The sequence below is a fragment of the Hylobates moloch genome, unplaced genomic scaffold (genome assembly GCF_009828535.3).
Source record: "Hylobates moloch isolate HMO894 unplaced genomic scaffold, HMol_V3 SCAFFOLD_18, whole genome shotgun sequence".
Taxonomy (NCBI): domain Eukaryota; kingdom Metazoa; phylum Chordata; class Mammalia; order Primates; family Hylobatidae; genus Hylobates; species Hylobates moloch.
The window spans coordinates 17,879,882-17,899,024 of NW_026652293.1; positions in this window are offsets into that span (position 1 = coordinate 17,879,882).

Sequence of the window (19,143 nt, forward strand, 5' to 3'; positions counted from 1 at the left end):
ACATGAAGAACAGATGTAAGGCTTCCAATGTATGTTTGGTAAGATTTATCATAGTTGACAATAGAATGATAAAGGGATTGGCAATAATAAAAATGACCAATGAACTGACAGGATTCATTGACTATTTGGAAAAATAATATTGAGAAAACAAAATTCAAACGTAGCCTTATCTTCAATGAGTGAGAAAATGCAGTTTACGTGAAGTGCAACAAACACCAGACAATTTTAGAAGTATCCACAACACTAAGCATCAAATGACAATGAACACAAATGCAGAATGTTAGAGGGGAAAGATTAGTGAGTCAAGAATTCTACACCTGGACAAAGTATCCTTTATGTTCAAGAGCAAAATAAAGACAGTCTCACTTGCACACTCCCAAGTACCCTTACTTCCTTCTTCTTTTATCACACCAGCTCACTACCTATTCTTTCTGGCTCTGTTGAACTACTTTCAGTTCTCCAAATGAGCCACTCTCTTTCTCATCTGTTCCTTGAATCTGTGTGCATGGCTTCCTCTGTCTGGAATATTCTTTCTTCCTCCACTTTTACCAGCACAGTCTTGCTCTTTTCATAGATCTCACTTTAAAAAGAATAAAATGCGCTGATCCCTCTGCCCGGAAAAGCCTGTTATTAGCTTCCAAAACCAAATTAGCTATTCCTCGTATGTGCTCTCATGACATTCCTTTGTTTTACTTTTTCCAGCTTTTTATGTACTGAGATATAATTTTTATACAATAAAAAGCACCCTTTTTTTATTATACTTCAAGTTTTAGGGTACATGTGCACAATGTGTACATTAGGTATATCTCCTAATGCTATCCCTTCCCCCTCCCCCCACCCCACAACAGGACCTGGTGTGTGATGTTCCCCTTCCTGTGTCCAAGTGTTCTCATTGTTCAATTCCCACCTATGAGTGAGAACATGCAGTGTTTGGTTTTTTGTCCTTGTGATAGTTTGCTGAGAATGATGGTTTCCAGCTTCATCCTTTTTTATGGCTGCATAGTATTCCATGGTGTATATGTGCCACATTTTCTTAATCTAGTCTATCATTGTTGGACATTTGGGTTGGTTCCAAGTCTTTGCTATTGTGAATAGTGCCACAATAAACATACGTGTGCATGTGTCTTTATAGCAGCATGATTTATAATCCTTTGGGTGTATACCCAGTAATGGGATGGCTGGGTCAAGTGGTATTTCTAGTTCTAGATCCCTGAGGAATCGCCACACTGACTTCCACAATGGTTGAACTAGTTTACAGTCCCACCAACAGTGTAAAAGTGTTCCTATTTCACCACATCCTCTCCAGCACCTGTTGTTTCCTGACTTTTTAATGATCACCATTCTAACTGGTGTGAGATGGTATCTCATTGTGGTTTGATTTGCATTTCACTGATGGCCAGTGATGATGAGCATTTTTTCATGTGTCTTTTTGCTGCATAAATGTCTTCTTTTGAGAAGTGTCTGTTCATATCCTCCACCCACTTGTTGATGGGGTTGTTTGTTTTTTTCTTGTAAATTTGTTGGAGTTCATTGTAGATTCTGGATATTAGCCCTTTGTCAGATGAGTAGATTGCAAAAATTTTCTCTCATTCTGTAGGTTGCCTGTTCACTCTGATGGTAGTTTCTTTTGCTGTGCAAAAGTTCTTTAGTTTAATTAGATCCCATTTGTCAATTTTGGCTTTTGTTGCCATTGCTTTTTGGTGTTTTAGACATGACGTCCTTGCCCATGCCTATGCCCTGAATGGTATTGACTAGGTTTTCTTCTAGGGTTTTTAAGGTTTTAGGTCTAACATGTAAGTCTTTAATCCATCTTGAATTAATTTTTGTATAAGGTGTAAGGAAGGGATCCAGTTTCAGCTTTCTACATATGGCTAGCCAGTTTTCCCAGCACCATTTATTAAATAGGGAATCCTTTCCCTATTGCTTGTTTTTGTCAGGTTTGTCAAAGATCAGATGGTTGTAGAAATGCGGCATTATTTCTGAGGGCTCTTTTCTGTTCCATTGGTCTATATCTCTGTTTTGGTACCAGTACCATGCTGTTTTGGTTACTGTAGCCTTGTAGTATAGTTTGAAGTCAGGTAGCATGATGCCTCTAGCTTTGTTCTTTTGGCTTAGGATTGACTTGGCGATGCGGGCTCTTTTTTGGTTCCATATGAACTTTAAAGTAGTTTTTTCCAATTCTGTGAAGAAAGTCATTGGTAGCTTGATGGGGATGACATTGAATCTATAAATTACCTTGGGCAGTATGGCCATTTTCACGATATTGATTCTTCCTACCCATGAGCATGGAATGTTCTTCCATTTGTTTTTATCCTCTTTTATTTCATTGAGCAGAAAAACACCCATTTTCTTGCACATTTCAATGAGCTTTGACAAATCAATATATCCAAAGAATCATCACAAAAATGAAAATGCAGAACATTTAGCTCATCTCACAAAATCCCCTTGTGCCTGTACCCAGAAAATACTTTCTCACATTCCAGGCAATTACCATAAATTAAATAGTTGTCTTTCTGGAGTTTCAAATAAATTAATTCATACTATATTATGAATGTATTCTTATATGCCTCCCTTCTTTTGATCCACTTAATGGCTTTGCAATTCAACTATGTTTTCTTATAAGTAGTTTATTCCTTTTACTGCAGTATAGTATTCCGTTGTATGCTTGTTCCACTGTTCATTGATTTACCTGTTTATGGATGTTTAAGTCTGTAATTTTTGTCTATTACCAATGGGAAATATAAACATCAGTGTACAAATCTTTATGGAAACATGAGTTTTCATTTCTCTAGGGTAGATACCTAGGAGTGGAATTGTTGGGTTGTATGGCAGGTATATATTTTTTTTCTTCTCTTTATTTCCAGCAAATTTAAGTTATTTCTATGTGTTCTGTTTTAGATGTATCTTGCAAATACCATAAAGTTATGTGATTTTTAGTATCAAACGTGAGATTTGTTTTATAATAAGACAATTTAATCTAGTCATACAAATCAAGACTACTATGTTTGTTCTTATTCTTAGTTCTAATCATTTCTGTGTTTTTTGTTTACCATTATTTTTTCTTCTCTTCCTCTTTTTGCATTTCCATTTCTTTATATTAGCTGTTTAAATTCATATACAGTGATATACATATATGATATGGTTTGGCTTTGTGTCCGCACCCAAATCTCATCTTGAATTGTACTCCCATAATTCCCACATGTCGTGGGAGGGACCCGGTGTAAGATAATTTGAATTCTAGGGGCAATTTCCCACATACTGTTCTCATGATAGTGAATAAGCCTCACGAAATCTGATGGGTTTATCAGAGGTTTGTGCAGTATATTTCAGATTTTTGCAGCAGGTTTGAATTTCTCCCCAGAAAATGGGTCTTTCTTTTCTACCCCATGATCAGGCTGCAAATTTCCAAACTTTTATGCTCTGCTTTCCTTTTAAACATAAGTTTCGATTTCAAATCATCTCCTTGTGTATGCATATAATTCTATGCTTTCAGGAGAAACCAGGTCACCTGTTGAGTGTTTTGCTGCTTAGAAATTTCCTTTGCCAGATACCTTAAATAATCTCTTTCAAGTTCAAAGTTTCACAGATCTCTAAGGCAGGGGGAGAATGCCACCAGTCTCTTTGCTAAAGCATAACAAGAGTGCCTTTGCTGCAGTTCCCAATATGTTCCTCCTCTTCATCTGAAACCACGTCAGCCTGGACTTCATTGTCCATATCACTATCAGCATTTTAGTTAAAACCATTTAACAAGTCTCTAGGAAGTTCCAAACTTTCCCTCATCTTCCTGTCTTCTTGGGAGCCCTCCAAACTGTTCCAACCTCTGCCTGTTACTCAGTTCCAAAGTCACTTCCATGTTATCAGGTTATCTATATAGCAGTACCCCACTCTTCCAGTACCAATTCTCTGCATTAGTTCATTTGCGTGTTGCTGTAAAGATACTAACTGAGACTGCGTAATTTCTAAACTGAAGACGTTTAATTGACTCACCTTTCCTCATGACTGGGGAGGCCTCAGGAAACTTACAATCGATCGTGGCAGAAGGAGAAGCACAAAGCAGCAGGAGAGAGGGGGATTGCAGGGGAAACTGCCACTTTTAAACCATCAGATCTCATGAGAACTTTCTCCCTATCACAAGAACAGCATGGGAGAAACTGCCCTGTGATTCAGTCACCTCCCACCAGGTCCCTCCCTCAACACTTGAGGATTACAATTCAAGATAAGATTTGGGTAGTGAAAGGCTAATCAGTAACTCAAAAGAATGCAACCATTTGTCACTTATCTACCTATGACCTGGAAGCCCCGTCCCACTTCTAGTTGTCCTGCCTTTGTGGACTGAACCAATGTACCAAGGTACATCTTACATATATTGATTGATGTCTCATGTCTTCTCGAAATGTATAAAACCAAGCTGTGTCCTGACCACCTTACGCACATGTCAGGACCTCCTGGGGCTGTTTCACAGGTGTGCCCTTAATGTTGGCAAAATAAACTTTCTAAATTGAGAAAAAAAAAGATTTCGTTGGTAAAATAAGCTTTCTAAATTGAGAAAAAAAAAAAAGATTTCGGTTGGGACACAGAGCAAACCATATCAGGATTCATTCAGTCAGCAGGTGAGTTCAGAAAGCGAATTTAAAATAGTTTACTGAAAAGAATTTTTTAAAGCAATATAGTCTCATGACCACCAATTAGCTTCCAAGGAGATTCCAGGCCTTGCCAGCATTATGGGGCTTTATGATTCACTTGCTCAGGTTCAGGAGGCCAAGGGCAAAGCTGGACATGTGGAGTTGTAGTGTAAATTGTGTGGCCTATTAAAGAAAAAACAAGCAAACAAATAAAAAAGCTGTGAACTGTTGAAGTATAGAACAAAAAGGGGTAAAACTTTTTTTCCCCATTTTCATAAAACCTCTGAGTTTCAGGAGTTAAGAGCAAAGATAACCTTGTCTAGTGTTGAAACAGTCATAACAATTGTTAACTTGGTTATTACTGTGCATAAGGTGTTATGAACTATTTGATTTCTCATCATGGTCAACCGATGAAATAAGGGCTGACAGTACTCTCAGTTTACATGTGAGAAAACTGAAGACATGCAGCAAGTTAGCAAGTTAGATCAAGAACACACAACCAGTATGAGTGGGTGCTGTTATTCCAGGCACTTCCAGCCCTGAGCTCACAATATTAATAACTAGGCAATATTGCTTTTCAAAAAAAGAAAATGTATCATGTAAAATCAACATTAACAAACAATAAAATGTATGGAAAACTAAAGATTATCCTTAAAAATAGAAAACACCTAATAAAAAGGTAGAAAAACTATATAGAATGACTAGAAAAGAAAATTGAAGAGCTGTCAGTTTTATATTTAAAAATTCTCCAAACAGATGTAGTTTGAGCAGAAGTTACTTTAAAATATTCAGAGTTTGAAATATTCAAGGTACAATTAATTTACATGCAATTGAAGCTCTTTCAGGACATAAAAGACAAGTGAGAACTTCTAATTGGTTTTCATAAAGTCAGCAAAACATACCTTAAAATGTCAGTGTTAGAACATAAAAAGAGAAAAATAACAAATAACATTTCATAAGGAGAGAGATAATGGCATAAGCTTTTAGACATAATATTAAAAACCGAGAACAAAATCTAGTTTATGATCTTCCTTTATTTCTTAAAGATTCATCTCTAACTTACTCACCTCTTTCCAACATTACTCCTCACATAGTTGGGTGGATTTCAATATCTGGGCTAAATTGTCTCTTGAAAAATGAGCACCACAGTCTCCCTTCTCTTATCTTGTTCCAAGGATTGGAAGTCTGATTATTGCATTTCTGCCAGCGAAATGCAAGATTGAAAGGGCAAAAGAAGCAGGAGCCATAATTGCTGCACTGGCAACAATAACTAGATCCCTGGATTTAAGAAATTGGCTGAGATTTCTGTATGTTCTTTTGTGAATCATTTCATTAGGGCTGCAGCAACTGAGATTGTTGGTAAAAGTTATCCGTGAATTCTACACTTAAAAATTTCTTTAGTGGTAGTAGCCTTCCTAGAAATGTTGCATGTCTCCAAATATCTGAATTAAATCTCTTCCAGTCTGAAATATCTTGAACAATTGATGTTTCCCTGTTAAACTCTCATGAGTAATATTTTTAAGTAAAAAGTGATCCATGCAAAATAGATGATAAATGAAATCTGAGAAGAATATCTGACATGTTTGGATTTGAAAGTCATAATGATCTCATCATTAGGAGTAATACGGATAATCCATTATATATTATGGAAAAAGAGCTTATTAAATTATTGGCCGTATTGTCCTGAGGTAAAGTGTCTACTGAAGTTAAGGAATTGGGGGAACAATAGTTTCTATGTTGTAATATGGTAGAAATGACTATGCAGAACTTGTTGGTTTGCTCACATTTCTCATTACATAAAAGAATTTACAGAAATAAACTATGCTCCTGCTTTTCTATTCTTAGTTCGAGACATGGTTGGAAAACTAGAGGGATTCCATAACTGCTGAGAGACGTTTTGTTGCCATTTTTTTAGCCAAAAAATTGAGGTAATCCAGATCCATATTTTGATTTTCAGAATTTAAAATTATAATAGTATTACATTTACAAGCTCTTTATAATTTGTATATAAAAGGTAAGATGTTTATTGGCAAATATTGGGACTTTGAGAATGGGAATGGGAATAATTGTTTGGATTGCAATGAGTTTGTATACCTTGAACCTATCGAGCTGGCTTTTTGTTCTTCTTTTACTAATTAGCGAGTTCAACCAAAGAAATTTCCTTTGGCATTTGCAGCAGTACGCAATTTGTATTTTATCTCAGGGCTTTGGTAACTGTAATCTGTGCTGCTGCTTGCTTTCTGGCCTCCTGTTACTATGAATGGACTGTTTGCAATTCTACCAAAGGTAAAATCTTCTACTTGTGCTCCAGGTGAGATCTCTCCCACTTGCTCATAAACCTTGCTCCAGAAATTTACTGTCTCTGTTCTGTGTCTTTTTTTTTCTCTGGTAGGAATGTTTCATAAAGATCATGCTCAACAGCATCAAACATGATGCAATTTCTCCTATCTTAAAAATGCTCCCCTCTTTACCCCATATCCATCTTACAGATACTGCCACATTACAACAAAACTCCTTGACAGTGTCGTCAGTACTTTCTGCCTCTCAGTACTTTCCTCCATTCTCTCTTAAATCCTTTCTAATTAGACTCTCAGCTCCACTATGTTAAAAAAAAAAAAAAAAAAAAGGCCTCACACAACTTCCATGTTTCTAAACCCAGTGGTATTTCTCAGTCCTAATTTTACTTGTCCTATCAGCTGCATATGCTGCAACTGATGCATCTCTGCTCCTTGAAACACTGACTATACTTGCTTTCTTGAAAATATTCAGCTCCCTTTACTAATCTCTCCTACTAGGTCTCTTCTCCTGGTTTCACTTCATCTATTAAACTTTAAACATTCGTACCTCTTATTACCTACACACACACACCAATGATGATGTCTTCACATTTAAATACTGTTTATATGGCGATCACTTTCATATTTCTATCTCTTAGTTAGATCACTCCTTCAGGTTAAGTATCTATCAGCCTACAACACATCTCCACTTAAATTAGAATCTTCTCAAACTTAATCTGTCCCAAACCAAATGCCAGATTTTCACTCCCTGCTGACACAGGAATAATATCGGGTGGTTGCTGGAAAATAGGAAATTCTAGGCAGCAATTTCATAAGAATAAGCAAAAGGAAACTGCTGAAAGAGCTGCAGAAATGATGGATGAAAGAGCTGCAGAAGTGAGGGATGGATAAGACCCTGAAAAATAGGGCGTGAACCAAGCTGGCTAAGACTGACCGGAACCAACATGGCACTGAATTTGGCCTAAGTTTCTCCTGGGACCTCATTATGCACTCTTACTACATATGAGGTGCTATGAACTATTTGATTTGTCATCACAGTCAACCCATGAGATAAGTGCGGATAGTACTCTTAGTTTACATGTGATAGCACTGAGGACACACAGTAATTAAGTAAGTTGCGAAATCACACTAAATCACACACACGACCAGCACTGCCATGACAGTTCTGAGAAAACTCACATTTGGTGTAAAATTGGGTGGCACTAGGGTTTCGAAAACTCTTCTCCCTTTTTCCAGGAATTTTCATGAATGCTCCACCCTGAAGTTAAAGAAATCCATAAAGTTAGAAACTCCAAACCCGGTTGCATGACTCTATCTTGAGTAAACCCCCACTCCACTGTCTTGAGTGTGTACTTCTCACTTTGCAATAAATCTCCGAACTTTCACTATTTCCTGACTCATTCTTGAATTCCTTCTTAAGATGATGTCAAGAGCCTGGACGCCGACTCCTATTGGCATTTTGGGACCTCCCACGGGTATCACTACCAAACTTGCTCTTTCCTTGTTATTTTTTCTCATTATAGTAACTATTATCTATGCGGATGCATGCGAAAACCACTGGAGTTTTATTTGATTCCTTATTTTTTATGTATGTATGTATTTATTTTTTTGCCACACTATATGATCTCCTATGTTTCATTTACAAAATGTTTTTCTATTTTGGCCACTTCTCAGCCTCCAGAACTCTACCATCTCAGCCAAATCTCTGCTGTCTCATACTTGGATTATTGTAATGGCTTCCTAATGGTTTTCCTGTTTCTGCCTTTGCCTCCCTACGATCTCTCCCATGGTAATCTTCTGAAGTTAGAATTCAGATAAACTTCTTTGCCAATCAGAACCTCATCAATAGTTTTGGGACATATGGTTTCCTAATGGATTGTAGGGGATATACCCTCTCTCCCCCGGTTTTAATGATTCTTTTGACTCAACATTGACTCCTCTCTTCTAACTCATTGGTCCCTTTGCTCTTCTCAGAACAAACCAGGTAAGTGGTCTTTCCTTTGTGTTGTCTCTGTCTGAAACACTCCTCCCAACTTGTTGCATGGCTCACTTTAATACATCTTTTAGGCTGTCATGCAAATGTTTCCATCTCAGCCACATCCTCTCTGTCAGTTCTGTTTGAAACAATGTACTGCATACCATTGTTAACACCTGGAATTCCTTTCTTTTTTATTTTTCTCCACATTATTTATTACCAAATGATCTATTAGTCATTCAACTTTATTATTATTCTTTTCCTCCTAAAACAGAGCAACACGAAGGCAGAAATTTTTATATATTTTTTCACTATTATATTCTTATTACATAGAATATTGCCTTAATTCATGGATTCACAATAAATGTTTCTTGAATAAATAAATAAATAAGTGAGGTTGTGAAACAAATGTATCTAAAGGAACAATGATTTGACAATGTCAATTAATTATGGAGCTATTTTATGATATTCACAATATATTTTGACTTAAATAAAAACATTTCTAAGTAAACTAGAAAAAGATTATCTATATCTTAAGGACTGATATTACCTATTTCAAACTGATAAACAATACAAAAAGGTAGAAACTGATAAAGGTGTTGTTAAAGCAAACTAAATATGGCCTGAGAAGGACTCCATACATTTATATTTGAGTCCTTGTGGATGAACTGTAACATCAATGACCTTATTCTGTAATCTGTTCATCTCTAGTGACTGCTATAGTTTTGTTTCTGTTTGAGCAATAAATATAAGATTTTACAATATGCTTCCATATGTAAGTTATTTTAGGTTCTCCTAAACATGATTAAGGAAAGATGAAATACAGACCATAATAATAGAGTAATATAACACTCTGTAACCTCAATCATAGCAACAGATTTATGTATTGCCAATTGTGTGTTAACTACATACAGATTGGCTGCTCTGTGTATTATCTACTAAAAGCGCTATTGCTAACCATCCTTCATACTTCCTGGACTTGTTCCCTCATCACCTAGACACTGCATATATAGGGAATGCAAACTAATTTTAATGTGCACTGAAGCAAAATATTACCAGGAAGGTGATGCTTCTAAAACATATAGCATATAAATTGTTTGCAGCCATTCAGGACTTTATGATGATCAGGCATTCTGGATGTTCCACACTGCTGCTTCTCCATGTTAGTATAGATAACTGAGAGATGAGCATGGCATCAGTAGGAAAAAAAACCCAAAAACTTATTTTTACATCTGTCTAATCAGAGCAACAGCTATATTGACTTACAGGTATTCAGAGGGAAAAGCAAGTCAACTTTTTGGACTGCACTGTTCACAGGATTCTCAAGGTATTGCTTCACCAGCCAGAAACCTCTCTGACTGGTGCCGCCTTCTGCCTGAGTATTGCTTATGCCTGCTGGGCTCGTTCTGCCCACTGAGCCTAACAGACTTGGCTTGCTCACTCTACCAGCCCAGATCCCACGCCTGCAAAGCACAAGGCAGGCATGGAGCAGTGACGGGTGTGTAGATGAGCAAGTATGGGGGTCCAGCCACTGTGCACAGCCAGACATGCTGGCTGCTGCAGCGGGCAGGGCAGGCAGCTCCAGGCACAGGTAGTGGCTCCATGCGAGGCTGCTACTGGACCAGATGTACTGTACATGGCTTCTGCTGTGGGCATCCACTTCTGGATGAGGAGAACACAGTGGTATCCAGAATCTTGGAGTATTCAGGAACTTCAGAACCCCAGTGAGGGTGTCACAGCCCTGGCTCAGGAAGGCCCTACCCCTTGGCTCCCCAAAAGGCCACAGCTCTTCTCTTCTTCTTGCCACTCGCAACATGGCAAGTAGCAGGGTGTGTTTCAGCCGTGTTTGTGTCACAGCTCTTTTAGTCCTGCCATTTGGTGCATCCTGGGTTCTTGTCCCATGTCCAGGAAAAATGAGGTACAGGGACAACTGGAGGGTGAGCAAGGCAGAGAAGAGCTTCATTAAGCATCAGAACAGTTCTCAGGAGACCCGAAGTGGGTAGCTCCTTTCTGCAGGTAGGTTGTCCCGACCAGTGTACAACTGTCAGTGGAGTGGGGACCCACATTATGTAGCTCCTCTCCACAGGCAGGTCATCCTGTCCACTGCCTGAATCTGGCTGAGTCTGGGATTTATATGGGCTTCAGAGGAGAGGAAGTGGGTGCTGATTGGCCCACAGCTGGCCATGGCAGCTCTATAAAAGCATTATAAGTTCTCACTTTGGTCTGCAGAACTGACAGCTCAGTCCTCAGGCTTCAAGCAGTCTCTGGCTTGAAGGTGGGACTTCACTGGGGACCCACGCCTTTATACCCAGGAGCCTGTCTGCCTCCTGCCGCCACCAACCTCCTGTCCACGGTGCACATTGCGACCAAGCTGTTTGTGCCAAGGGGCTCTTGCAGGCCCACACTGAGCTGCCCTCAGCTCCCCCTCAGCCTCGCTCCCATGCTCATTGGTGCCCAACCACAGGGGCCCAAAGCAGCAGGGGGCTGGAGTGTCAGTGCTTCCCTGAGTGCATGCACACCCAGCTGGGTTGTAACAGCGCCCAGGCTGGGCCTCACCTTTGCTCCGAAATTGGAGTGGGCACTGGGAGCAGGGAGATTCCAGGCAGTGGTGGCAAAGCACTTCTGTGCCTGTGGAGCCAGGGAGGCTTCCCAGGTCCCTGAGAGCGCAGGAATTCCAGGGTCCACAGCTGTGGCTGGGTAGCTGTAGCTGTGCCCAGGAGGGCAGGGCTCCCATCCCTCCCACTCAGAAGAGGTCAGGGATCCCAACTGTTCCCAGCTCCTGCAGGCTCCATGGAGCACAGAGCCCCAGCCTTGCTGCTTCCAGTGCAGCCAGTGTCATGGCAGTGGCAGCTCCAGATGGGCCACTCCAGTGACTGCCATCACCACCACACATCTTCTATTGTCTTTGACTATGACTATGCCCTAAATTATATGAGTGTTTCCAAAGTGTCCAAGAATTCCCCTCTAATTTCTTGGGGATTTAGCTGATTTGTACACTGAGGTACCCAGAACAGACGTCTCAGTCCCTGGCACAAAGGATATACCATAAATACTTGTTAAAAAAAAAAAAAGACACATATTCATCTGACTGCATTATTTTCTATTTTTGCCTACATAAAAATTAGTAAATGAGGTAACCACTGACTATCCTGGCAATCATATTTCTAAGGCAATACTCCATAATCAACTGGGAACAGGATGGACAAAGCATAACTTCTAACTTGATGTATTTAATTTAAATAACTAATTTGTTTTATGATTAAATTTATCAGTTTAAAAAATAGAACATATTTCTCTCTAAATTGAATGTCATATTATTTTATATTAAACTGTCTTCCAGTTGTGCAATTTTATATATTTATATACTAAAGTTATTCAGAATTTATTTTGATCTACGATATGAATTAAAGATGAAAATTGTTTTAGTCCTAAGTTTCTTATAAGCTGTCTCATTGACATTGACTGAACCAAAATTAGTGAGACTTCTTGCATAAATTTTAATTCTCAAAGATGTATTATATATTTCAAAGTCTGTGTTTATAACTCCAATATTCTGTGATGATCTCCTTCTATTGTATTTTGTTTTGTTTTCTCCTATCAGTAACATTTGTACTGTCTTTGCTTTTTTTCATTATGCCCAATTACCTTTTTATTACGTGTCAGATTTTGTCAGCTTCAAATTTGGACTTCAGTCACTGGGTTTCCTTCTCTTGCTAGAGTGAAGACTTTCAGATTTGAACCACAAGTAAAGCTTTTGCCAGCCTCTGCCACTTTCTCTAAACCCTCACCATTTAGCAGGCTCTGCATTCCAATTTCCTTTCCCTCGATCAGTGAGATGATTAAACAGCAGCAAAGCTCAAACTCTCCAACATTCAATTGGCTGCTACAGAACTGGCTAAGTTGCAGAGGAAAAGCTGTTCTTGTTTCTGGGCTCTCTTCCTTGAGACGCCTTTCTTCTTTGGATTGTGTCCTAGAAATATTTTGGACTCTATTGCCCTCAATTACAGTTTTTTAAAAAACCTTCTACCTGGTTTTTCTTGTCTTCAGCAGAAAGGTAGTTCTGAATTACTTAATCCTTCATTAATGGATATTGGAATAAATAACCATTTTTAATAAATGTTTTAACATCACTTGTCTAGAATTATTCACTCATTTTATTTTCTTCATTAACATTTTAAACATTTTATTATTTTTAATGTTAAATAAATTTAATATAACTTCTTCATATTAAAATGAAGCTGTACCATCTGATTTTTGGCAATGCTGACAAAGCAAGCAATGGGAAAGGACTCCTGTTGAATAATTGGTGCTGGGATAATTGGTTAGCCATATGCAAATGATTGAAACTGGACCCCTTTTTTATACCATATACATAAATTAATTCAAGACAGATTAGACTTAACTGTAAAACCCAAAAGTATAAAAACCCTGAAAGACAACTTAGGCAATACCATGCTGGACATAGGAACCAGCAAAGGTTTCATGACAAAGATGCAAAAAGCAATAGCAACAAAAGCAAACATGGACAAATGGGATCTAATTAAACTTAAAAGCTTCTGCACGGCAATAAATAAATAAATAATAAATAAATATAAAAACTATCAACAGAGTAAACAGACAACCTACAGAAGGGGAGAAAATTTTTGTAATCTATACATCTGATAAAGGTCTAATATCCAGCATCTACAAAGAACTTAAACAAATTTACAAGAAAAAAAATTAAAAAATTGGCAAATGACATGAACAGAAACTTTTCAAAAGAAGAAATACATGCAGCCAACAAACATATGATAAAAAGGTCAATATCACGAATCATTAGAGAAATGCAAACCAAAACCAAAATGAGATACCATCTCACACAAGTCAGAATGGCTATCATTAAAAAGTCAAAAATAATAAATGAATAACAAATGCTGGTGAGATTGTGTTGAAAAGGGAAGCTTATACAGTGTTGGTGGGAGTGTAAATCAATCATTGCGTAAAGCAGTGTAGTGATTCCTCAAAGACCTAAAGACAGGAATACCACTGGAACCAGAAAACACATTACTGGGTATACAGCCAAAGGAATATAATTCATTCTACTATAAAGACACATGCACACATATGTTCATTGCAACACTATTTATAATAGCAAAGACATAGAATCAACCTAAATGCCCATTAATGGCAGATTGGGTAAAGAAAACATCGTACATATATACAATGGAATACTATGCAGCCATAAAAAAGAATGAGATCATCTTCTTTGCAGGAACAAGGATGGAGCTTGAGGCCATTATCCTTAGCAAACTAACACAGGAACAGAAAACCAAATACCACGTGTTCACTTACAAATGAGAGCTAAATGGTAAGAACACATAGACATGTAGAAGTGAACAACACACACTGGGGCTTATTGGAGGGTGCAGGGTGTTAGGAGGCAGAAGATTAGAAAAAATAACTATTGGGTACTAGGCTTTGCATCTGGGTGATAAAATAATCTGTACAACAAACTCCTGTACAGGAGTTTATCTATATAATAAACCTGCACATGTACTCCTGAAACTAAAGTAAAAGTTAAAAAATGAAGTTGTTTAATGTTTTATAATTTTCATTAAATATACAAATTACTTTGACAAAAAGTGAGATATCTATATTCTAATATATACGTTTTCATTACTTAAAGACTAATTCAATGGCTTTATGAAAAGTTGTAGTATTTTTCATACAATAAACCAATCTATTTGTTCACACGTTTCTTTAGATCTTTCCTAGTTATTTTATGTATTTGCAGCAAATATGAATGGAGATATATTTATTATGGGGCACTCTATAAGATACTTTGAGAAGAAATAACCCAGTGTGTTTAATATCAACTATATTTCTACATTGTTAGGTTTAATATTGACCTATAAATATGCCATATGCAACCAGTGTGCTAAATAATTGTGGTATTTAGAAAATGACTTTATCTCCTATAAAGACATATGCACATGTATGTTTATTGCAGCACCATTTACAATAGCAAAGACTTGGAACCAACCCAAATGCCCATCAATGATAGACTGGATAAAGAAAATGTGGCACATATGCACCATGGAATACTATGCAGCCATAAAAAGTAATGAGTTCATGTCCTTTGCAAGGACATAGATGAAGCTGGAGGCATCATTATCAGCAAACCAACACAGGAACAGAAAACCAAACACCACATGTTCTCACTCTTAAGTAAGAGTTGAACAATGAGAACACATGGACACAGGGAGGGGAACATCACACACAGGAGCCTGTTGGGGAGTTGGGGGAAAAGGGAGAGAGAGCATTAGGACAAATACCTAATGCATGCGGGGCTTAAAACCTAGATGACTGTTGATGGGTGCAGCAAACCACCATGGCACATGTATACCTATGTAACAAAGCCGCACGTTCTGCACATGTATCCCAGAACTTAAAGTAAATAAAAATAACAATAAAAATAATAATTAAACAAAGAAAATTGATTTGAATATATCAAGACATGGTTTTCAAGTAATTTGGGGGATATACTTTTCTCTTTTAAATTCCTCCAGATTTATTTTTAGGTAAAATTTCCCAGGAATAATTTCTCTGTTAGTTTATAAATAAGTTCACCATTTGCATAAAATCACTACAGGGACCTGTAAGCATTGTTCCAGTGGGGTTTCAGTATTTTTATTGACTACTTATTCCTATAAACCTCTGGTTCTTCTCCTTCTCAAATGGAACTCTCTGTCTTCTTCACTGCTCAATGTTGGTTTGATAAGGATACAGATAACATTTTAAAATGTGTTTGTAGCTCTCTAAATCAAGAGGATCTATATCTGACCCTTGGTGTCAAATTAAAATTCCTAGGTGTTGAAGGTGATCCCATGATTAAATGAGACTTGGGGAGTTGAGCATGTTTGCTCATAAGGATGTGAATACATGCACATGTGAAGGTGGGCAATGCTGGATTACATTACAGGTTTACACATTTTACTTTACACTGGCCTCTCATCATGGACATGCAGATTTGCCCCATCCTGTCACCTGGAGCTTAGCCATAGTACTTGATTTGGTCAGGGGATGTCAACAAATATGACATAGACAGAGGCTTAACATGGCATTGTATATTGGAACACTCTCTCTTACTCTGCTATTACCACAGAACATGCCAGCACCAGGTAACTGTCAGACAAGAGACAAAGGGAGCTAAACTATGTTACCCAGGCTGAAACCATTCTAGGTAAGCTGACAATTACCTGAACCTTAACACTGAGAGTAAACCCAGCCCAAGATCAGCAAACTTTCCTAGCTTAGCTCCAGTTAACCCAGGATGCATGAGCAAAATATTTATTATTCTATGTCAGTAGTGTTTGTTGCCTGCTTATTATGCAAAATTATTTTGGCAATAGCTAACTGAAACACTAACTTATGCAAATGTAATTGACCTGTCATTAAGTAAAATGAGAAATTATTCTGATGGAAATTTGAAACATTTATTCTGTTGAAATCAATATATGTTTATATTTTACTCAATGACAGGTCAATAACATTTGTACAAGTTACTACAACTATGATGGATCCTCCTGATTCAAACATACAAATATGTTTATATTTATTTCTAAATTTTTATTCCACTGTATGTAGTCATATTAGTCTGTTCTCATGCTGCTAATAAAGACATACCCTAGACCGGGTAATTTATAATTTATAAATGAGAGGTTTAATGGTCTCACAGTTTCACATGGCTGGGGAAGCCTCACAATCATGGTGGAAGGTGAATGAGGAGCAAAGTCATGTCTTATACGGCAGCAGGCAAAGAGAGCATGTGCAGGGGAACTCCCCTTTATAAAACCATCAGATTTCAAGAGAAATTACCCACATCCAGGAGAACAGCATGAGAAAGACCCACCCCCATGATTCAATTACCTCCCAGTGGGGACCTCCCCAAAACGTGGAGATTATGGGAGCTACAATTCAAAAACAGATTTGGATAGAGTCACATCCAAATCATATCAATAATGTAAAAGCAAATCTAGGCTGGGAGTGGTGGCTAACTCCCATAATCCCAGCACTTTGGGAGGCCAAGGTGGGTGGATCACTTGAGGTCAGGGGTTCGAGACCAGTCTGCCCAACATGGTGAAACCCCATCCCTACTAAAAATACAAAAATTAGTTGGGCGTGGTGGAAGGCGCCTGGTGCCTGTAATCCCAGCTACTCGGAGACTGAGGCAGGAGAATTGCTTGAACCTGGGAGGTGAAGGCTGCAGTGAGCTGAGATCACACCACTGCACTCCAGCCTGGGCGACAGAGTGAGACTTCTTCTCAAGCAAACTTGTCATGCATCTAATATGCCCTAGAACAGTCATAGCAATTATTAACAGCTTGTGTTCATTCTGATTGTTTCATGCCTGTAATTTAGAATGGCTGATGTATATACTTGACTAAATATTCAAAATGCCATCACTTCCCAACATTACATTTTTATTGGTATTATAGTTGAGCATTTAATTCACAATTGTGTGATGAAGAGAGTTTTATTGATATTCCCAGCATACATCATTATATTATGTCATCCACCATAAGTGAATATATATATATATATATAATATGTTTAAACATTCTAACTATTCCACTTCATAAAATAAGTTTAAGTAGGCTAATAAAGTCAAGTGGATCACTAATAAGATGGTGTTCAGAAAGTGTGTCATTATTTAGTTCTTCTGTAGGCCTGGCAATTCATTTGTTTTCCAGTGAAACATGAGAATAACTATTTTTAAAATGATTAATAAGAGTTATGTAAAGAGATTGTTTTCAACAGAGTTTTATACAGTTAAAATGGATATGTAATTCTTTTCATTGTAAAGGATTAGATAATGTACATTTATACAATTTGTAATAGAATACCACACTATACTAAATGACATTATGGAAAATGTCATTTATCGTCTATTCTATTTGTTTAAAAATAATATGTCTATTGCTTTAATGTTTGTTTGTTTGTTTTTTTAACAGTGCTAAAGTATTTTGACTTTAACCTATGGGTATATAGTTACGGCATGACAGAATAATTTCACATTAAAACTGTTTTAAAATGTATGTTATGAATTTCACATAAGTAGTATTTTATTTGAGGGTAGACATTCAAAGATTGTATTAAAGATTCCATGACCTATTGGTATTTATTTGAAAAATATATACATATATATAAGAGCATTATGTGGTTTACTCCATTTTTTCAGATAAAATTTTTGAGAATAGAAATTCAATTTTTTAAATTGGATTTCCCATTTAACTTATTAAATCTGCCAATTCTTCTGCCATTATATACATCTTTTCTTACAAATTCTGTAGCATATTTATAATAGTTATTTTATATTCCTTTGTCTACAAAACCCATCATATACATCATATATGGATCTCCTTCTATTTACTGTTTTTTTCTCAATCATGTTATATTTTCCTTTTTCTTCACCTGATTCATAATTTATTATAATCCAGACATTCCATATGAAAATATAATGAACAGGAAAATATAACTTATTTCGTTGTTTTTGTTTTTTTCAGAGAGTGTAGATCCTTTGTTACGAGCCTTGGACTGATCATTCAGATTCCTTTAAGAATCTAAGTGTCCTAAGATAAGGCTGCAGCATTAATTAAATTCAGCTCTCCTTTGTTTAGCTGCAAAAGTCTTTGATCTTGTCAATATTTCATCTAAGAAGAGGTTGAAATGCAGTTTCGGGGCCGGGCGCAGTGGCTCACGACAGTAATCTCAGCACTTTGGGAGGCCGAGGCGGGTGGATCACGAGTTCAGGAGATCGAGACCATCCTGGCTAACACGGTGAAACCCCGTCTCTACTAAAAATACAAAAAAAATTAGCCAGGCGTGGTGGCGGGCACCTGTAGTCCCAGAAACTCGGGAGGCTGAGGCAGGAGAATGGCGTGAACCCGGGAGGCGGAGCTTGCAGTGAGCCGAGATAGCGCCACTGCAGTCCGGCCTGGGTGACAGAGCAAGACTCCATCTCAAAAAAAAATAAAATAAAATAAAATAAAGAAATGCAGTTTCAGATAGATTGGGCATATTTCAGATTTACTTGTTTTAGGTTTCTGAAATCCAAGCATTACAGCATGCGGCTGAATGAATTCTCTCTCTTCCTCCCTAGAAATTATCATTTATTTAAATTTAAACTTAAAATAATATTTAATTTAAAAATATATTTTCTTATTACTGTGTGAGCAAAAGCCTACAATGTCCTAAATTTTGGCTGGAG